General features: G+C 43.1%; 1 protein-coding gene across 2 annotated transcripts in view; it reads left to right on the forward strand.

Moving 5' to 3' along the window:
* Positions 1-22932, forward strand: part of Cacnb4 (calcium voltage-gated channel auxiliary subunit beta 4) — a 276637-nt gene that overhangs the window by 205384 nt on the left and 48321 nt on the right. The gene's annotated exons all lie outside the window — the stretch shown is intronic.

Raw genomic sequence — 22932 nt, forward strand, 5'->3', positions numbered from 1 at the left:
AAAGCCCCTTATGTTGATGATTCTTATCCAGTGAAGAATGGGTACCCTCTTCCCTCCCTATTGTAGCTCTTATGAACATGTGCTGCCTGTTCCTTGAAACCAACAAGGAAGCTTACTTGCTCAGATGAATGACTGGGTTTAAGCCTCAGGTTATCTGGTCATTAAGAATGGGCTATTATTCTGGTTAAACAGAGCTTACCTTATTCATCCAACCAGTGTTTTTGGAGCTTCTTGTTTGTAAGAAACCACACCAGGCAGATATCTGACAGAAAAGTTAACTTCTAACAACTTCTAACAAATTCAAACCTAGTGTTTGGCACGGGTGGGGGGGGAGCTGGGGGGACAAGGAAGAAAAGAAAGGAAAAAGAAAAATTAACTTGACATCTCCAAGATACAATCTCAGTAGTTTCTTACTGTGCTAAGAGGAATGTCCATGTAATCCAGTGCTATGGATTAAGGTGTAGAAGGCCACAACAATAATAATAAAACCCTCATGTTATCAAAAACATTGAGCATAAACTCAGTCAAGTACCCAGCCACCTACAACTTAGCATCATGAAATAGAGGAGTGAGATTCTTAGGGGTATGTGTGTCTTCACAAACTTCAGGTCCTGTGTGCCAGGCACTGCACAGGGCTGTGTACTTGGAGACATTAGGGGTCCTTGTTAGGCTGAATACCCTAGGAAAGAGCTCTGGGTGTGCTTTCTGAAGGAGGGGAAGAAAGAAGAAGGAGAAGGGGGAGGAGAGTCTATAAAATGAGGATTTCCTAAGAGACTTTAGCCCTAGGGCAGCCTTTTGAGTAAGGGGTCCATCTATCTAGCCTGTAATTCTGCAGTGTAGAAAAGTGTGTTGTTCAGTCATAGCCAGCTCAATGGAGAGTAATGAGCACCAGTCCACTGGGAATGAATGATGTTTCTCTAAACAGTCTGCTAACACAGTCCATATAATGCAGCTATTAAAATATGAAACTTATACCAACTCCAACTTAAAATAACCCAAAGAAAAGGGCTTAATTTCTATTTTGTATCTGAGGAAGGGATCTTAAAAAAGGTTAGTGGTCCCTGATAGATTCCATGAATGGATTGCTAGTTAGTGGGTTCCATGAATGGTTGGCTAACTAGTTATTGGACACCCAGGGCTGCTGACTACAGTCTCAAACAGGTCTGAGAGTAAGATTCCGTACCAATATTATTGCATAATAAAATTGAGTATTTGTAAGCACTCCATTCTCCTTGCTATTACTTAATGATATATCTAACCTTTAAAATTACTTATAAAAATAGCTTTATTTTCATTTTAAAAGGTAAGTAGATTCCCGAGTCTAGAGATGAGAATGAAGAATGGCTGGATTTAGATATGAAATTTCTTCTGAGGTGATAGAGGTGTTCTGAATACTAGAGTGTAGTGAAAATTGTATTCTGCACATTTATGCAAAACATTGAATTGCATTTAAAATGTATGAATCTTATGCTATGTAAATTAGACCCCAGTAAAGCATTTTTTTTAATCTTTTTTTTTTTTTTTGCCAGTCATGGAGCTTGAACTCCTCAGCTTTGTCCCTGGCTTCTTTTGCTCAAGGCTAGCACTGTAACACTTGAGCCACAGCACAACTTCTGCCTTTTTCCATATATGTCATGCTGACGAATTGAACCCAGGGCTTCATGTATGCAAGGCAAGCAATCCACCCTTAGGCCATATTCCCAGCAGCAGTTATTTTTTTTAAAGAAGATATACATCCTATAACCCTCAGAAAGCCAAAAAATTAATGTTGAAAAGCTGCCAAACCTTTAATTAGTGCATCAAAGATGAATTGCTTGCATATCCTGGATTTCCTTCATGATGGGAAGAAAAATGATCTTCAATCTCAAATCAAACACCAGAAAACTGCAGTAGGCATATTAGTATCCCTATCTACATAAGCAGGAAATTAGACTTCACAATGGTAAGATATACTTGCCCAATAGCCATCGCCAACAAGAACTAAAGACAGTGCAAACTCACTGCTGTCTGCAGCTGAAACCCATGGGTATACAGCTACCTGTGTTCCCCACTTGCTCTATGAGTGAGCAGCCCTTCTGCTGTTTGACTTAAAGACAACAGGAGACTTACGTTTCTCATATCTTCACCAGCATTTTGTATTTTGTGCTCAAGATTCATGAAAAAGTAAGTGTTGAATACAATCCATAAACCATGCTAATGAAAGATAGGTGTTTTTGTTTGATGATATTCTATAAGATGCATTTGTTATTTTATTAATTTATGCTTTTTGAGAGGTGCAGCCTTGCTATGTTGCTCAGGCTGACCTGAAACTTTTGGGCTTAAGGGACCCTCCTGCCTCAGCTTGCTAAGAAGCTGTAACTACAGGCACATACTCGGGCCTAGCTTATGATGTGTTCTTTTTGTCTTTAAAACAAAACTCTTTTATTGTTATTATAAAGATTATGTACAGCGGGATTACAGTTACAGGTAAAGAGTACATTTCTTCTTGGGCAATGTCACCCCTTCCCTTGTTCTCTCCGAGGTTTTCCCTCCCATCCATACCCACAAACTGTATAGTTCATTCTGAACACTGTCTAATGAGTACCACTGCTGCATTTGTTCACCCTTTGTCCCGTCATTTCTGTGCCTTCCCTTACCCCTCCTACTTTCATGCCCTTTAAAAGTGGATTTATACATGCACAATTACCAGAAGTCTCTGTCTCTGTCTCTCCCTCACTCCCTCCCTTCCTCCCTCCCTCCCTCCCTCCCTCCCTCCCTCCCTCCCTCTCTTTCTGTCTCTCTCTGTCTCTGTCTCTGTATCTGTCTGTCTCTGTCTCTGTCTCTGTCTCTCTCTCTCTGTCTCTCTCTCTCTCTCTCTCTCTCATACACAATTACCAGAAGTCTCTGTCTCCCTCTCTCTCTCTCCAAGTAGATAGTCCACAGATGAGTGGATGGATAGAGATGTAAGTAGTTAGGTAGATAGACAGACAGACAGTCAAATAGATAGTGAGATAAGTGGATGTCTGTTGGGGACTCCAAATCTACAATAACTACAGTTGGATCCTTGGGAATACCAAGGTGAGACTTACTATGGTATCTGCTTAAGAACTTTTAAGGGCCAGGTCACTGCCATGCCCATTGTACATGGTTCTAGATCTCTTGATGGTTTACCTAGATCATTCCTCACCCATTTTGTTGAATATTTCTGGAAAATTGTAAGCTGATGTGGCTGTAATTTCCAGGTTTGACTGGAATTAGTAGTCTTTCTTTCCCCAGCTTTGTCTCATTAGGTGTAGCATTATATTTCTTTCCATCCTCTTTAGTGAATTAGTAAGTGTTCAGCCACACCTCTGGGCAATCCCCTTCCCAGAAAGCTGAGTCCCCCTGATTTCCCTGGGTTCTTCTTCTCATCCAGCCCAGCAGATCATCTCTTGGCTATTCTGTGGCTGAATGTCCTTTGCTTACTGCCTTTATAAACAACCCAGATTCTTGCCTTAGCTTTTTCCATGCTTTTTCTGGAGCATGCCTATATTCTGTTTGAAAAATTAAAATGAAATTTTAAAATAAATAAATGCTGGGGCTGGGGATATGGCCTAGAGGCAAGAGTGCCTGCCTCGGATACACGAGGCCCTAGGTTCGATTCCCCAGCACCACATATACGGAAAACGGCCAGAAGTGGCGCTGTGGCTCAAGTGGCAGAGTGCTAGCCTTGAGCGGGAAGAAGCCAGGGACAGAGCTCAGGCCCTGAGTCCAAGGCCCAGGACTGGCGCAAAAAAAAATAAAAAATAAAAAATAAATAAATAAATAAATAAATGCTGGGCACTGATGGCTCACACCTGTCATCTTAGCTATTCAGGAGGCTGAGATCTAAGGATCACAGTTCAAAGCTAGCCTCAATAAAAAAAAGTCTGAGAGATTCTTATCACCAGTTAATCATCAAAGAGCTGGAATTTGAGCTCAACTTGCAGAGTTCCCAGGCCCTGAGTTAAAGTCCCACCTGCCCAAAACATTAAAACTTTTAAAATAATAAGCAAATAAATAAGAAACTTAAATCAGTTCCAAGCCAGCAGAACATGTCCATGGACCAAACTTTGCTTGTTATTTTGGACTTCTGTGGTCCCTTGGACTATATATGAGAAAGAGTCACAGTACTTATGCTCATGGTCCAGGAAAAATAGATTACATGTGGGAAAACCAAGAATGGATGTGGTGCTGATGAAAATGACAGTCATGGTGCTTTCTTCTCCCACCATCAACATCTTTACAAATGAGGAAGTAAACAGAAACTTCTGCTTCTATGTATTTGGCAATAATAGAGCTTATTAGGTCATTTTGGAATTCTTGTTCACATTTCAAAATCCAGTTCGTTTTCAGGACTCCTTGAGTCCCTCCTTGTGTGCTGTGAGGTGATGGCATGCCAGGATTTGAAAGCCATTGAATTCATTTAAGGAAACTAGCCATGGCCTGACAGCCAGAGTGGGTTATGATTGTCTCACTGTTCCAGTGTACACCCTGCTTTCTTGTGAGCAAGAATCACCAGCCTTGCCTGGCGTGCGTTCCCATGGACTGCAAGGGCCTCCTTCCTGGTTATGCTTTGTAATCTCTTTGTGGTCCAGAGTCCTCAGGACAACCAGTCCAGCCCACTGGGCTGGGCCACCTCACTTATCAGACTTCCAACAAAGCATTGCCAGGGACTAAGGGCATACTGTTTCCACAGATATCCTAGCAACATCCTTTCTCTCTTTGTTAGTCTGGATTTTATGTAAGAGTGCCTAAATTTAGTCCATCCTGAGAGAATTCTCTGGGCTTTTTTTTTTTTTTTTTTTTTTGGTGTTGGTGGTGGTGATGGTGGTTGTTGCAATTTGTTTGTTTGGTCCTAGGATTTGAACTCAGGGCCTCATCCTTGCCAGGCAGTCACTCTACCACGTGAGCTATGGCCCAGCCCATTTTTGCTTTAGTTAATTTTCATATTGAATCTTGTGTTTTTGCCCAGAGCCAGCCTAGGACTTTCACCTTAATACCTAAGATTTCCACGTAGCTGGAATTACAGGTATATCATACTTAAGTTGTTAATGAGATGAAATCTCATAAGCAAGGTTGATTTTGAGCCCTAGACTGACCTCAAGTCTTAATCTTTTGACCTGTGCCTCCAGAGTTGCCGAGATTACAAGCATGTTCCACTATGTTCTGAAAATTCTGTTTTAAAGGATTTCTATCTTTTTAGACAATCATTGCATCTACTAAAGTCAACCTCTATGACCTCTTTTGTAGGTCCACATTTTTACCCAGTAGATTTTCCCAGAGCATTTGATTTCAGTTTGGTTAGCTGGTCATTTGCTCTGTAAAGGACATTTTTTAAAGTACCACATTATGTTGGCGAATGCACAACAGTTATCAAATTATAGCATGTTCTCTCTTCTAAGTACAGTAAGAAAAATAGCTAGAGTTCAGGATGGATTATTGTACATGTATAGGTAAGTTACAGTGATTAAAATGCCTTATTTGTCTCAAAAAATCAATGTAGAAACGTTAGCACTAGGAGATAAGAAGGATAATTTATTGTGTGCATATTATCTGTGGTCCTGGAGTATTTTAACATTAAATGCAACTCTTGATGGGACTTGAACCTGCTGGGTCTCACATTCATCCAACCAAATTTAAGTCTGCAAGGAGTGAATCAGTGTGGTAATATGTAACAAAGCATCTAACTCTGTACCCATGTGATAGTGAGCACTCAAAATTAACTGGGCCTGTGCCCATTTACTTCTGTGAAGTATGCATTGTTACTTTCACAGAGGAGACTATCTCATAGTGCTGGTTAAGTTGCATAAAGGTTTGGGAAGTTTACTGCAAAGACAGAATTTGAATCCAGGGCTTGCCCAGACACTGTCATTAAACTTCGAATTAAAGGGCTGAGGTTTGACACAAATGGTAGGCCCTGAGTTCAAACTCCAGTGCAGCCCTGTCTCCAAGCAAAACCAAAACCAAAAAGTGGGGAAGAAGAGGGAGGGGAAGGAGAGGGGAAGGAGGGGGAGGAGGAGGAAAAATTAAAATACTCTATCATTCAGCTTTAATGGAAGTTTGGATACTATAGAGGTACCTGTACAACCCATATTCATTCCAGCACTATTCACAATAGCTAAGCTATCCTATAACTAATGAGAACATCAAGGAAATGTGATATGTGTGTTTATATGTATGTATTTGAAGTATTCATCCATAAAGAAGAATAAAGTAGATACTTTACAGGGAAATCAAGATCATCATGTTAAAGGAAGTAAGCCAGGTTCAAAAGGACAAAGGTCACATGTTGTCTCTCATATGTGGAAATTCCATCTAAAAGATAAACATAAACATAGGCACACAGAGAACCATATGTGTATGTATGTACACACCAAAAACATTTGTAATTGTGGGTCTGTCTGAGGAGATTAGGAGGTGGGGAGGAAAGAGAGAGTGAACAATAAAAAATGTGGCACATCTGTTAATGAAGATAACAAAACAAAACCCACTGAAAGCTGTTGGATGATAAGAGATTATGGGGATGGCAAATGTGAGAGTAAGTGAAGGAGTCAGTTTAATTAAAATATATGCATATGTGAAATACCACAGTGAAATGCCTTTGGACAATTAACATACACTAAAAAGAAAAAAGAATGGCAGGTATATAAAACAGTTCCTGTCTGAGGTGTAAGTACCATTAGGAGAGGGGAGGGCTAATGAAGGAAGACGATGAAGGAGAATGAATATGGTCAGAACATGTACACTGGTGAAAATGGAACAATGAAATGTGTTTTGAGATTGGTTTGAGAAGAATGGAGTGTGGATGAGAGAGTGACAGAGTGTATAACTAATTGATGCCAATAAAAATGTGGAAAAACAAAAACAACTCTAACCAAGAGTTCTTGCTTTAGAGTGTCAGGAAAATTTATGCTGGGACTTTCCTTTTTTTTTCAAATTTTTATTATCAAACTGATGTACAGAGAGGTTACAGTTTCATACATTAGGCATTGGATACATTTCTTATACTATTTGTTACCTCGTCCCTCATACCACTCTCCCCCCTCCCCCTTCCCCCCACCATGAGGTGTTCAGTTCACTTACACCAAACAGTTTTGCAAGTATTGCTTTTGTAGTTGTTTCACTTTTTTTACCCTGTGTCTCTCAATTTTGGTATTCCCTTTCAATTTCCTAGTTCTAATACCAGTATACACGGTTTCCAATATACTCAGATAAGATTACAGAGATAGTGTAGGTACAACCACCGGAAGGTGATACAAGAACATCATCAATAATAGAAGCTACAGATACACATGGGACGTTGAAAGTAGTTACAACCGTGATATAACAATCATTTCCATAACATGGAGTTCATTTCTCTTAGCATCATCGTATGTGTTCATAAGGGTATAGCTATTGGGCCTTGTGATGCTCTGTTATGAATTGCCTAAACCTGTACTAATTATTCCCAATAAGGGAGACCATAGAATCCATGTTTCTTGGGTCTGGCTCACTTCACTTAGTATAATTTTTTCCAAGTCCTTCCATTTCCTTACAAATGGGACAATGTCATTCTTTCTGATAGAGGCATAAAATTCCATTGTGTATATGTACCACATTTTCCTGATCCATTTTTCTACTGAGAGGCATCTGGGTTGATTCCAGATTCTAGCTATGACAAATTGTGCTGCGATGAACATTGTTGTGCTGGTAGCTTTACTGTGATTTTGTTTGTGGTCTTTTGGATAGATACCCAAAAGTGGGGCTGCTGGGTCATAGGGGAGTTCTATATTTAGCCTTCTGAGGAATCTCCATACTGCTTGCCAGAGTGGCTGAACCAGTTTACATTCCCACCAACAATGAAGTAGGGTTCCCTTTTGGCCACATCCCCTCTAACATTTATTATTGTTAGTTTTCTTGATATATGACATTCTTACTGGGGTGAGATGGAATCTCAATGTTGTTTGATTTGCATTTCTTTTATGGCCAGTGATGTAGAGCACTTTTTCATATGTCTCTTGGCCATTCTCATTTCCTCATCAGAGAAGTCTCTTTGTAAGTCTTTAGCCCACTTGATGAGGAGGCTATTGGATCTTTGTGGTTTTGTTTTGGAGGAAGGTAATTTTTTTAGTTCTGCATATATTTTAATATATTTTAGATATGAGGACTTTGTCAGTTGAAAGGCTGGTAAAGATCTTCTCCCAGTCTGTGGGCTTTCTGTTTAACTTGCAAGCTATGTCCTTTGTCCTGCAGAAGCTCTGCAGTTTGATGCAGTCCCATTTGTCCAACCTTTCTTTGATTTGTAGCATTTCTGGGTCTTTGTTAAGGAAGTTCCGTCCTGCGCCAAGGAGCCCAAGTGTTTCTCCTACTCCTTCCTTTACTGTTTTCAGGGTGTCTGTTTTGATTTCCAGGTCTTTAATCCATTTAGAATTGATTTTGGTGCAGGGTGATATATAAGGATCTAGTTTTAGTTTGTTGCGCGTGTTGAACCAGTTTTGCCAGCACCATTTGTTAAAGAGGCTATCTTTCTTCCAAGCTATTGTTTTAGCTCCTTTATCAAAGATTAAGTAGGCGTAGTTCTGTGGGTTCATTTCTGGGTCTTCAATTCTGTTCCATTGGTCTTCAGGCCTGTTCCGGTGCCAATACCAAGCTGTTTTTATTACTATAGCTTTATAATACAGCTTGAAGTTTGGTATTGTAATTCCTCCAGCACTGATCTTTCTGCTTAGGATTGTTTTTGCTATTCTAGGTCTTTTATTGTTCCATATGTATTTTTGGATTGCTTCCTCTATTTCATTAAAAAATGGTGTTGGGATATTAATGGGTATTGCATTGAATTTGTAGATAGCCTTTGGCAATATTGCCATTTTGATTATATTAATCCTCCCAAACCAGGAGCATGGAAGGTTTTTCCATTTCCTTAGTTCTGACTTAATTTCGTTTTTCAAGCTTTTAAAGTTCTCACCAAAAAGGTCTTTCACTTCTTTGGTTAAGGTTATTCCTAGGTATTTTAAGTTTTGGGGGGCTATTGCAAAAGGAGTTGCTTTCCTGATTTCAGCCTCAGTCTTAGGGTTGTTAGCATAGAGAAAGGCCATTGATTTTTGAGGGTTTATTTTATATCCTGCAACTTTGCCAAAGTTTTGGATCAGCTCTAGTATCTTGGGGGTAGAGTCTATGGGATTCTTTAGGTATAGGATCATGTCATCTGCGAGGAGAGAAAGTTTAACTTCATCTTCTCCTATTTGGATCCCCTTTATATTTTCTTCTTGCCTAATTGCTCTGGCTAGGAATTCTAGTACTATGTTGAAGAGCAGGGGAGAGAGTGGACATCCCTGCCTTGTTCCTGATTTTAAAGGGAATGGCTTTAGTTTTTAGAGTTATGCTTGCTGTTGGTTTGTCATAAACTGCCTTGATTATATTCAGGAATGTTCCCTAGAATCCCAAATTTTCCATGGCTTTTAGCATAAATGGGTGCTGGATTTTATCGAATGCTTCTTCTGCATCCAGAGATAAAACCATGTGGTTCTTTAGCTTGCTCTGGTTGATGTACTGGATTACATTAATATACATTGCATATATTAAACCAACTTTGCATCCCTGGGATGAATCTAGTTTGATCATGGTGTATGATTTTTTTGATGACTTGTTGAAGTCGATGGGCCAGAATTTTGTTGAGAATTTTTGCGTCTATGTTCATCAGGGAAATCGGTCTATAGTCCTCTTTCGGTGATGAGTCCCTGCCTGGTTTTGGGATGAGGGTTATAGTGGCTTCATAGAATGTGTCTGGTAGTGAACGTTCTCTTTCAATTTCATTGAAGAGTTTGCGAAATATTGGTGTGAGTTCTGTTTTGAAGGCCTTGTAGAATTCTGTAGTGAATCCGTCTGGACCTGGGCTTTTCTTGGATGGGAGATCATTTATTGCTGTTTCTATTTCAATACTGGATATGGGTCTGTTTAGAAGGTTTAAATCTTCATGGTTGAGTTTGAGGATATGAACTTTTTCTAGGAAATTATCCATTTCTTCCAAGTTCTCGAATTTGTTGGCGTAAAGGTTTGCAAAATAGTCCATTATTATTTTCTGAATTTTGGTTATTTCTGTGGTGATGTTACCTGTTTCATCTCTTATCTTGTTTATTTGAGTGTGCTGCCTTCGTTTTCTGATCAGGTTTGCCAGGGTTCTGTCTATTTTGTTGATTTTTTCAAAGAGCCCACTCTGTTTTGTTGATTCTTTCGATGGTTTTTTAGTCTCTAATTGATTTAATTCTGATTTGATTTTAATTATTTGCTTCCGTCTATTGACTTGGGGTTTGGCTTATTGTTCTCTTTCAAGGAAATTAAATTCCTTAAATTAAATTAAATTAAATTCCTTAAATTAAATTCCTTAAATTATTGAGTTGCTGTTTTTCCAGTTTGTTGGTGTATGCACTCAGAGATATAAATTTTCCTCTGAGTACTGCCTTGGCTGTGTCCCAAAGGAGCTGGTACTTTGTGTCCTCATCTTGTTTGAATTCCATAAACATTTGAATTTACGTTTCAATTTCTTCAATGACCCACTGATGGTTCAGCAGTGTGTTGTTTAGTCTCCATGAATTGTAGGACATTCTGTGGTGGCTGTTTGAGTTGAGATCTAATTTTATTCCATTGTGGTCTGAGAGAATGCAGGGAATGGTTTTGATACTTCTGAATTTGTACAGATTTTCTTTGTGCCCTAAGATGTGTTCTATTTTGGAGAATGTTCCATGTGCTGTGAAGAAGAATGTTTATTCTGTTGTTGCTGGGTGGAATATTCTGTAGATGTCGGTTAAGTCTATTTGGTCTATGCAGTTATTTAGTTCTGTAGTTTCTTTGTTCAGTTTTTTGGCGTGTTGATCTATCCAGAGGTGATAGTGCAGTGTTAAAGTCCCCTACTATCAATGTGTTTGGGTCTATGAGTGTTTTTAGAGTCAGTAGTGTTTATTTAATGAAGTTGGGTGCTCCTGCATTTGGTGTGTAGATGTTTAGAATGGTTATATCTTCCTGTAGGAGAGATCCCTTTACTAGTATGTAGTAACCTTCTTTGTCTCATCTTACCTTTTTGAATTTGAAGTCAATTTTGTCTGATGCTAGGATTGCAACCCCAGCCTGCTTATGGGGGCCATTTACTTGATAGATTTGATTCCAGCCTTTCACTGGATGTTAGAAGATGTTTACTTTTTCTGGATAGATGTGTCTCTTGGAGGCAGCAGAAAGATGGATCTTGATTTTTGATCCAACTTATGAGCCTATGTCGTTTGATTGGAGAATTAAGTCCATTAATGTTGACAGGATTGAGAGATGATCGTTTGTTCCTTTCTTTTGCTTTTTTTTTTTTTTTTTTTTTTTGGCCAGTCCTGGGCCTTGGACTCAGGGCCTGAGCACTGTCCCTGGCTTCTTCCCGCTCAAGGCTAGCACTCCGCCACTTGAGCCACAGCGCCACTTCTGGCCGTTTCCTGTATATGTGGTGCTGGGGAATCGAACCTAGGGCCTCGTGTATCCGAGGCAGGCACTCTTGCCACTAGGCTATATCCCCAGCCCGTTTGTTCCTTTCATTATCACTATCTTGTTAAAAGCTGTGTCTTGCCATTTCTTGATCTGATGTTTACTATTTAGGGTTCATTTCTCAGTCTATATTGGGATCTTGATTATTTTCCCTGTATAGTACATCTTTAAGGATTTTCTTTAAAGCTGGTTTGATGGAGACATATTGACTCAGTTTTTCCTTACTGTGGAAGACTTTTATTTGACCTTCGGCTATGAATGAAAGTTTGGCTGGGTACAGTATTCTTGGTTGGTAGTTATTTTTATTTAGTGTTTGGTATACTTCATTCCAGGCTCTCCTTGCTTTCATGGTCTCTGCTGAGAAGTCTGGGGTAATTCTGATGGATTTTCCTTTATATGTGATTGTTTTCTTCTCCCTAACAGCTTTAAGGATTCTTTCCTTGGACTCTACTGATCCTGTTTTGATTACAATGTGTCAGTGGGATGTCCTATTCTGGTCTGGTCGGTTTGGGGTTCTAAATGCTTCTTGTATGTGTATAGGCCTTTCCTTCTGGATATTTGGGAAGTTCTCAGCTAATATGCTGTTAAATAGGTTTCCTATCCCATTAACTTCTTTCTCCAAGTTTTCCTCAATACCTATTATCCTTAAATTGGGCTTCCTGATCGTGTCTTGAATCTCCTGTAGCGATCTGTTTTGTTGATTGGACTGGATTTGTATTGATTTTTTATCTTTCTTCATAGATTCTAGGGAATCGTCAGCTCCTGAGATTCGATCCTCTGCTTCTGTTAGTCGGGACTGTAGGCTAGCTACTTGATTTCGAATCTCTTTTCCTTCTGACTGGACTTTCCTGATGATTTCCATGTCCTTGCTATAATCATCTCATAGGTCCTGTATGGACTTCTTTACTTCATTAACTTCATTAATTTGGTTTTGAGTGCTGTCTCTCAAATCTTTTACCTGGGTATCTATCTTTTCATTTGACTCTTGAAGTTCATTTATCTTTCTGTTTTTTGAGGCCATGAAATCATCTATTACTTTATGGAAGGATTGCTGTATTGATTCAAACTTTTCATTTATCATGTTTATCAGTAGACATTGTAGAGCATTTTGAGGGTTCTCTTCTATGTCTTTGATTGACTGCTCTGTTTCCTGCTTGTTTTGAGTGGGAGAAAAGACTCCATTGTTTGCCATCTTTCTTGTGTTTCTTCTGCTCATTTGGATTGGGAATGCCAATCTACAAGCACCTGTGAGCACCTTTTAAGACCCAAAGCAGCCCTTACCAAGCACTGTTGTGTAAATCTTCTAAGTTCACAATTATATACAGATACCTTGTATACCTGTCTATAAAATAAAATTGGGTGTTCCTAAAGAATACAATTTCAATATAATGACTGATCTTGGGCCCTGTATTCAGTAGTTACTTATTTACTGTTACAACCCTATGAGCAATTCTTGTTCTTATATTAAGTTCTTTTAGGACTGGCTTTCTCTATGAACCCCTTTGATTCACTCAGATTAAGCAGGGATACTCTCTATCCAATAACCAGGAGTCAATGTAACCTGGAGGTCCTAGCAGTAAGTCAGGAGGGTAGGTTAGAGGTAGTAAAGAGAATAGAGTAAAATGTATTGGGGGGTGATGATTTTGGTTTAGTTTCTGTGATGTAGAAATGTGGAGAAGAGTAGAATCAGTAGAAAGAACAAGGTTAAAATGATAGACAATGGAGAGTTAGCAGAAAAGAGTGGAGGTGTTATTCATAGGAAAGTAATTTTTGAAGAAAGAGAATGCAAAGAGAGAAATAAAGAAAAAATACTGGAAGACAGATGCACAAAACAGAGAAAAATTATTTGAAAAAGAAAAAACTAAAAAGGAAAAAACCCCAGAAAAACGAACAACCAAAAAAAAAAAAACTTGATAAAACAAACAGGTAAAAATGGAAAACAAAGAAACCAACGACGTTTCAGAAGTGAAAAAATTAAAAAAATTTTTTTAAAGTTTAAAAAATGTTTGAAAAGAAAAAAAATGGAGTCCTCCTCCTAGTTTAGGTGGTCTTTCCCCAGTCTGGTTTCCTTGTGATGGTCTGCAGTCTATTTTCCTGATTGGCTGGTTTGACTTGCTTTCAGTTTGCAGGGGGTGGATCTGTTCTGACCCTTCTCCCCTCTTGGTGCAATCCTGAGTCTCTGTGGTTCGCACAGCTTGCAGGTAGTCCTTGGGCGTCCTCTGTAGATGGGGACGTGAGCAGTCTCGGGAACCGTGGCTCCTCTGTCTGTTGTGGGGCCGCTGCCTTTAATGCCTGGCTGTGAATAGGCTGTGGACTCAGCAGGGCTGGGCGCCTTTGGCCTGGTTTACCTGGCTGAGAGCTGCTTGCCTGCGGGAGGTTCCTGCATCCTGGGCGGGGCGGCCTCCTTGGCGGAGGTGGCTATGGAATTCAGCTCTGTTTCAGGCTGGGAATTGGGCTTCCTCTGTGATGGGACCGTTTATCTGTCTCAGGAACTGTTTGTTCCCCCGTTTGGTGTTTCCATGCCATAAGTAGCTGCTCGCCGCTTTCACTTTAAATTTAGAAATTCCAGCAGGGCAAGGCACCTCTGCCTAATCCACGGCCCAGGAAGAGCCTCCCACCTGGGCAGTGGGTGTTCTCCTGAGTGGAGCTGGCTATCACTGGTCAGTCCCTCTTGCCCTTTTCAAAGATGGCTACTTTGTCCTCGCTTTCCCCAGGCCCGCTTTAGTTCCAATCTGGTCTGACCTTATGCCAGTGGCAAAGGTGGTGCTTTGCTCTGGCGGAGGGGGAAGGGCTACCTTCCAGAAGCTGCTCTGTGGGCACGAGTGAGAATATCTTTTGTGGGGTACTCACGCTTTCTCTGCGATTTCAGCCCGTCTGTGCTCGGCTGCCGCCTGGAGGATTTCTCCCTGGGTGTGTGCTTTAGCTGCGTGGAGTGTGGGTCGCTGTGCCGGGCACTCTGCTGGCACCAGCACTGGCATGATGGCGGGACGCCGCCTGGAGCTTAAATCTGTGTTTTCAGATGAGCAAAGTGGATATTTCCTTCCTGGCCAGAATCCCTGTACTGTTAGAACTTACTCTGGCTGTCTTTCTAGGAGTAAAATTTCTATGGTGTGAGAAAACTGCAATGTCGGAGGGAGCTCAGCTAGGGCACTGCTGCTCCTCCGCCATCTTCCCGGAAGTCCTGGGACTTTCCTTTGATAAGAAAGACCACCCTAGCTAGAATGACACCCTCTGCTGAGAGATAAAACTTCCCTTAAATGCAGCAAATTTACAATAACTCTCTCTAAATTAGAAAACCTTCCAAAGGACCAGTTTCAAAAGGTCACCATTTTTATTTATTTATTTATTTATTTTTACCAGTCCGGGGGCTTGCACTCAGGGTCTGGGCACTGTCCCTGAGCTTCTTTTGCTCAAGGCTAACACTCTACCACTTGAGTTACAGCTCTACTTCTGGTGTTTTCTGTGTATATGGTGCTTAGGAATCGAACTCAGGGCTCCATGCATGCAAGGCAAGCACTTCACCACTAAGCCACATTCCCATCCAGGCCACCATTTCTTTTTTTTTTTTTCATATTTTTATTATCAAACTGATGTACAGAGAGGTTACAGTTTCATATGTTAGGCATTGGATACATTTCTTGTACTGTTTGTTACCTTGTCCCTCATACCCCCCTCCATCCTCCCCCTCCCCCCCGGAGGTGTTCAGTTCACTTACACCAAACAGTTTTGCAAGTATTGCTTTTGTAGTTGTTTCTCTTTTTTTACCCTGTGTCTCTCAAATTTGGTATTCCCTTTCAATTTTCTACTTCCAATACCAGTATACATGGTTTCCCATATACTCAGGTAAGATTACAGAGATAGTGTAGGTACAACCACAGGAAGAAGAACATCATCAATAATAGAAGCTACAGATACACATAGGATGTTGAAAGTAGTTACAACTGTGATATAACAATCGTTTCCATAACATGGAGTTCATTTCACTTAGCATCATCTTATGTGTTCATAAGGGTATAGCTATTGGGCCTTGTGATGCTCTATGACTTGCCTAAACCTGTACTAATTATTCCCAATAAGGGAGACCATAGAGTCCATGTTTCTTTGTGTCTGGCTCACTTCACTTAGTATAATTTTTTCCAAGTCCTTCCATTTCCTTACAAATGGGACAATGTCATTCTTTCTGATAGAGGCATAAAATTCCATTGTGTATATGTACCACATTTTCCTGATCCATTTGTCTACTGAGGGGCATCTGGGTTGGTTCCAGATTCTCGCTATGACAAATTGTGCTGCGATGAACATTGTTGTGCTGGTGGCATTACTGTGATTTTGTTTGTAGTCTTTTGGATAGATACCCAAAAGTGGGGCTGCTGGGTCATAGGGGAGTTCTATATTTAGCCTTCTGAGGAATCTCCATACTGCTTGCCAGAGTGGCTGAACCAGTTTACATTCCCACCAACAATGAAGTAGGGTTCCCTTTTGGCCACATCCCCTCCAACAATTGTTATTGTTAGTTTTCTTGATATATGACATTCTTACTGGGGTGAGATGGAATCTCAATGTTGTTTTGATTTGCATTTCTTTTATGACAGGCCACCATTTCTTAAAGTTCCTTTTTTAAAATTTTTAGTAGATACCAAATTCCCAACCATGTGGCTAGACCTATGCTTCATCAAAATGCCTGAATATTACCGGGCTCGGGTCGCCTCCCCTGGCACGGGGGGGGGGGGAGGGGGTCAGGCTCTACTCTAATCTAATAGCTCCCTTTCTTACCCTCTCCCCTGGTCACCCGACCCGCAGGTAAGGCCAGAGTGGATTGGGGGGCTCAGGAAAGACCTCAGGTTCTCGCGGCCCTACGAGATCCCTTGTCCTCCATCCTTACCCTCGAAGGAAGCCAGGGGCAGACAGGTCTCAGAGACGCTTCAAGAGCAAATCTGATTTAATAAGGGAGTGGCTAACAGTTGATATAGTAGGGGTGACGAGAAAAGGGGTGATTGACCAAGAGCTGGCGATAGGCTGGCGAGCTTGTCATAAGACCCCTCATGAGCTAACGTCACCTGGATAGCACCACCCCATGGGCAAAGCCCATGAAGATGGGGAGCACATGGGTTAGCGAGAAAGTTGGGGGGGCTGGTTGCAAAGCCAGTTCTTCTGGTTCCGGACCCAGAGAATTGTGGCCTGCTTCCGCATTCCCCCAGGGCTGGGGGAAGGGTGGCGTCTCAGGAGCGCTCTCCTCTACCCTTCCCCCTCAAGGCCAAAGCTGAACCCCAACATCTGCCCCTTTTACTTTTATTTTTTATTTTTACTTTGAACAACAGGAGGCGCCCTACTTGAGTTTGGGCCAGGTCTTAGGTTGCCCCCCCATGGGGGGTCTTACCCGTCCTGGGCTAACGCCCTTGCACTTCAGGCTAACCTGCCTGCTGGGCTGGCCAGCCCGATGAGAGGACTTGGGGAGAGTGGGATTGGCACTTGAAAGAAAGCCCTGATAATTTTTCTCTCATGCCAGCAGACCTCAGTGAGCAGCAGGTCCTAATGGTCGTGTGACAAGCCTCATGGGGTTCCTAGATGGCTAAAAGGCCAAAGGCCACTTGTTATCTAGACAGCTCTGGCCTATCACTTACAATATAAGAGACCCTACAGATCCACATGGGACGTTGAAAGTAGTTACAACTGTGATATAACAATTGTCTCCATAACATGGAGTTCATTTCACTTAGCATCATCTTAGGTGTTCATAACGGTATAGCTATTGGGCCTTGTGATGCTCTGCTATGACTTGCCTAAACCTGTAGTTATTATTCCCAATAAGGGAGACCATAGAGTCCATGTTTCTTTGCGTCTGGCTCACTTCACTTAGTATAATTTTTTCCAAGTCCTTCCATTTCCGTACAAATGGGACAATGTCATTCTGTTTGGTGTAAGTGAACTGAACACCTCGGGGGGGGGGGTGGGGAAAGGGTAAGGGGGAGCGGAGAGGTGGGTATGAGGGACAAGGTAACAAATAGTACAAGAAATGTATCCAATGCCTAATGTATGAAACTGTAACCTCTCTGTACATCAGTTTGATAATTAAAATTTGAAAAAACAAAACAAAACAATATAAGAGACCCATGTGTCTAGCACAGGGCAATGTAAACATAATGTAAATGGGAGCATAAAGCAGACATGAGCATAAGCAATCGTAATACAAGGCAAATGCAAACATGAGCAACTCTAACACATGAGCAATTACAACACAGGCACAAAGCAATGGAGGGTATCTTATCTGGCTTAGTCCATAGGAAATGGAGGAATCCTGATCTATTCTGGTGTCACTCAAGGTAGTGCAGATGGCTCTCCCTTTCCTTGATGGTGAAGTAGAGGTAGGTTCAGGCCCTGGCGATTTAGCAGCCAGGGTGCTGGTAACTTAAAGGTTGAGGTTAGTAAACACTTTATAGTAAACATTGCAGCAAGGTGCCAATCCCTTGCTTATTGTAAACATTTATCATAAAACATTAAGGTGTCCAAATTCTTTAGCTCCTATTTCCCTCCAATGGGGGGCCCCTAAGATAAGCGACAAAAGGGGGAGCGAAGGGAGGAACAACAGTGTGCAAAATTTCCCTTTGGTTCTTGTGCAACGCTGTGGGCCACGCTTCCACAGCAAACATTACTCCAAATGGCGCCAGGCAAGGTCCAGGGAAGAAACAGGGCTGACACTGGGTCCATCGCTGGTACAGGCAGGCTTTCCTGTTTCTCCATAGAAAAATCCACCACGGTCTTTGCTTTCCTGAGAGGAAACAAGGAGAGACATCCCTCAAGGGCAAGTGCCCTGGGGTGGTCATTCTGATGAACAATATTTTAAGTCTCTAGCTGGTATCCAGATTGGATTCAGTTCCCCAGTTGGGAAAACGCATGTGAAGCCCCTTCCCACACTGATAAGTTGGTCTGGGCCTCGCCATGCCCCTGTGAGCAGGTCCTTCCAACAGACTTCCACCTTTAAGTAGGGTTTTGGCTTGACCAGTGTCTCTGGAAAGCCCACAGAGGTTGGTCCTTAGAGAAATTTAAAATATTCAATGTAAACATCACTGTCCTCAGCTGGTCATGGGGGCTTACCCCCCTTTTTTGTTTTAATAATTGATCCTTCAGGGTCTTATTATGCCTCTCAATTATGGCCTGACCCTTTGGGTTGTATGGTATTCCAGTGGTATGTTTAATATTCCACATTTGGAAAAAGGCCTGTAAAGGCTTACTGGTGAAGCAAGGTCCGTTATCTGTCTTCACCTGTAAAGGAAGCCCTAGGATAGCAAAACATTGTAAGAAGTGGCTTTCAGCATGCCGTGCTCTTTCCTCCGCATGCACAGAGGCCCAGCAGGCATGAGAATGTGTATCAATAGACATAAATATGTATTTTAGCCTTCCAAAAGGAGCATAGTGGGTTACATCAGTCTGCCAGATAACATTGGGCTTTAGGCCTCTGGGGTTAACCCCAGGAGATTGCAGGGGAGGGACTTGCAGGAAGGGCATACATGATTTGCAAGTCCTTATAATCTTTAAGTCTTTTATAGGAATTGAAGGAAATCTCTGATGTAACCCTCTCCAATTTAAGTGAGTACGCTCATGGATTCCTTGGGCCATTTGAAGGTTTTGTGGTTGTACAATGGCCAGAACTATAATGGTCCCATTAGTGGCCAGCTGGTCTGCCATATGATTACCTTGTGCCAGGTCCCCAGGCAATCCTTGGTGTCCAAAAGGTGCTTTAAAAATATAGGCTCAGCCCGCACTTTTAACAGAGACCTGACTTGGATCATCAGAGGGGTGATTGGGTTTTTATCTAATTTAACGTATGAGAATACCAGGTTGGGTAGCAAATTAACCACATACAGACTATCAGATGTTCAAGTGCTAGACTCTGCCTATAGCAAGCTACAAACTCTCCTACAAGGAGGAGGACTGCATATCGCCAGTGACAAGGTTCAGAAAGTATACCTTTAAGATCTTGGGGGAAGAACTTAAACTAGACTCTGTGTCCCCCCTTAAGCCCCAGTTACCCTTCCAGTCATCTCATACTCTGGTGGAGATGCAAAGACTGTTGGGGGAGATTAACTGGTTAAGACCCTGGCTTCACCTGCCTACAGAGGAGCTGCTTCCGCTCCATGACTCTTTGAAGGGCAAAGCGCCCACTGATGTTATTACAATAACTCCATCACTTCAAACAGCCTTCCAGAAAATCCAAATGGTCCTAAATATGGCACAGCTGGCACGCTACAAGCCTGAATGTCCTCTTTGCCTTTGGATCCTCCCTGAATCCGAACTCTCCTCAGCTGCTATTACCCAATCAGGCAAGCCCCTTCAGTGGGTGCACGCCTCAGTGGGGGGAGCTCCCAGAGTTTATTCCCAGCTAGACCAGCTAGCTGACTTGGTAATTAAGGGCAGGGATACTTCCCTGAGACATTATGGGAGAGATCCCGATGTGCTAACCATTCCCTACCAGTTGTCAGATTTTGAATGGGTCAGAAGGAATAATGCACGTGTGTTCAGTGCCCTGGAGGGCTTTATGGGAAAGGTAGATTGCCACTATGGCACCTCGAGGTGGGTGACCTCATTTTCCAGGCTACAATGGACACCTCCTGTACTTTTCTCTGCTAGGCCTCTTGTCAAGGCTGCCAATGTTTTTACGAAGAGCAGGGGCTGCCGTAGTGGTACGCTCTGCCTCGCCCCCTGCCGGTGGGAAAGAAAACACCCATTACTTTGATGTCAATTATAATGAAATTAAGATCCCGAGGAATAGAGGGGATCCATGGCAGCCCCCGTAAAGGAGTGCCAGCAGGGATTATCTGCTCATTAACCTTTCTTAGGTCCTGTACCATCCTCCATTTACCTGAGGCCTTTTGTACAACAAATACAGGGCTGTTACAAGGGCTCAGCGAGGGTCTAATATGCCCGAGGGACAGTTGTTCTGATATTATTTCCTTTAATCTTTCTAGCTTGTTTGAGGGAATAGGCCACTGTTCCACCCACACCGGGGGACCCGGAAGCCATCAAATGGCGGGGACAATAGGAACAGTGGCCCTTAGGATTGGGGGTGAGGCCCTGTAGAAGAATCAGGAGCATCCTGGCCCGAGGCCTCAGAGGGAGGCGCTTTTTAGCAGCCACTAGGGCCACCTGACAGGTCCTGGCCTGTGATGACCGCGGCCTTAATCTTTCCCAAGATATCCCGTCCCAACAGGTTATGTGGTGAGTTTGTCATTATTAAAGGACGTACTATTCCCTTGCCACCATTCATATCATCCCAGGAAAGCCAGTCCTTGGTTGTCTCACTCCCAACTGTGCCTCCCACCCCCAAGATCTGGGGGCCAGGGATTAGGCCCCACCATGGAGGCACTAGTTCCTTCTTTAGTATGGTCCGATCTGCTCCTGTATTGATTAAGACTCGGAACCTCTTTCCAGATATAATAATTTCTGTCTTTGGCCTCATTTTTGGTACAATGGGGACTGCCCAGAGGGCCTCAGGCTGCTTATTGCCTTGGTCGGCGGAGAATTGGTAAGTTGGGCCGTAAAACAGATGCTCCGCCTAGGGCGTGTTTGGCCCACCTCTCTCAAGGACCACCCTCCTGAACTCATGGAAATCTTTAGTTCCCTGCAACTCCCATGAAGTGGTAAGGGTTCCGAGTTTAAAACCGGCAGGGCCGTTTGCGCTTGGTGGCGGAGCGTTGCTGCTGCTGCCGCAGCTGTGAAGTGGCCGCTCAGCGGGGCTCCCAGAATCTGCATACTGCAGAGCCAAGCGTCTGGTGGGGGAGGGGTGGTGAGACAGCAGCGTTGTGTGCCTCTCAGCAGCCTCGGAAGCGGTGTCTGGATTGGGGTCCCGGGGATCAGGTTTGCGCTCTTCCCTGGGCCTCTTGGAGCGGGGCGTCGGGGCCCCCTCCGGACCAAAATTTCCTCCAGCTGCCCTCTCCTGAATCAAGGGATTCTCCCCTGGGTCCAAGGAGAAGCAAGCCTTGAGGGTCTTAATAGCTTGCAGGGCCACAGGTGGGAGTTCTTCTCCCCATTCCATCTCCTCTAGCTCCTGCTCTAGCCGGTCCCAAGTTTCCCATGAGAGTGGGTTGGCTCCAGTTAGCCATGGGACCCTGAGGTTTAGCTCCTGCCAAATAAGCATGGCACAGGTTTCTGAGATATTCGTCCCCACGTTTCGGAGGGTTAACCTCAAGGGGCGAATTACTTCACCTACTTTGAATCTGTCCCATCGTCTTTGATGACCCGGATGGGAGGACCGTGCGTCCCGGAGTTTCCACTCCAATTTCCCTGAGGGTCTAACGGGAGCCACGGACTTCCTCGAGTGGGTTCTGTGCCCCACCTTGGGCCGCCAAAATGCCGGGCTTGGGTCGCCTCCCCTGGCACGGGGGGGTCAGGCTCTACTCTAATCTAATCGCTCCCTTTCTCACCCTTTCCCCTGGTCACCCGACCCGCAGGTAAGGCCAGAGTGGAGTGGGGGGCTCAGGAAAGACCTCAGGTGTACGCGGCCATACGAGATCCCTTGTCCTCCCTCCTTACCCTCGAAGGAAGCCAGGCGCAGACAGGTCTCGGAGATGCTTCAAGAGCAAATCTGATTTAATAAGGGAGTGGCTAACAGTTGATATAGTAGGGGTGACGAGAAAAGGGGTGATTGACCAAGAGCTGGCGATAGGCTGGCGAGCTTGTCATAAGACCCCCTCAGGTGAGCTAACGTCACCTGGATAGCACCACCCCATGGGCAAAGCCCACGAAGATGGGGAGCACATGGGTTAGCGAGAAAGTTGGGGGGCTGGTTGCAAAGCCAGTTCTTCTGGTTCCGGACCCAGAGAATTGTGGCCTGCTTCCGCATTCCCCCAGGGCTGGGGGAAGGGCGGCGTCTCGGGAGCGCTCTCCTCTGCCCTTCCCCCTCAAGGCCAAAGCTGAACCCCAACAGAATATGATATGTAATATGTGGTAAACACTAACAGTACTGCTGGGTAAATGTTGTCATGTATGCAAATGTTAGCTTCTAATATCAGCTTAAGTATACTTCAAGGATAGGATGACATTCCACTTGTACCCTGAAGGAAGCCTCTAGGGTTGCCTGCTTTTGTCTTTCTTGGAGTGGGAGATGAGTTTTTAACTAGCTGCTCCGATTTTCATCTCCTCATATATCAGTACTAGGTGATGCTGGGTATTCCCAGATTCTTGGCCACATCAATCAGGTTGGATCTCAGTTATCAATCAAGTACTCCTGGGCATATGCTTCAACTATAAACCTTTCTAGTTTCATCCTGAAGGTGCTACTTCTGTTCTGTCCATATTAACTACATATTGGCTGCTATAGAACAATGGTTGAACATACATTTATTTATTTATTTATTTACTTATTTATTTGAGCCATGGTGCTTGAATTTAGTGCCCAGACACTGTCCCTGAGCTCTTTGGCTCAAGGCTAGCCCTCTACCA

Source organism: Perognathus longimembris, chromosome 4 (genome assembly GCF_023159225.1).
Source record: "Perognathus longimembris pacificus isolate PPM17 chromosome 4, ASM2315922v1, whole genome shotgun sequence".
In the NCBI taxonomy this organism is placed as follows: Eukaryota; Metazoa; Chordata; class Mammalia; order Rodentia; family Heteromyidae; genus Perognathus; species Perognathus longimembris.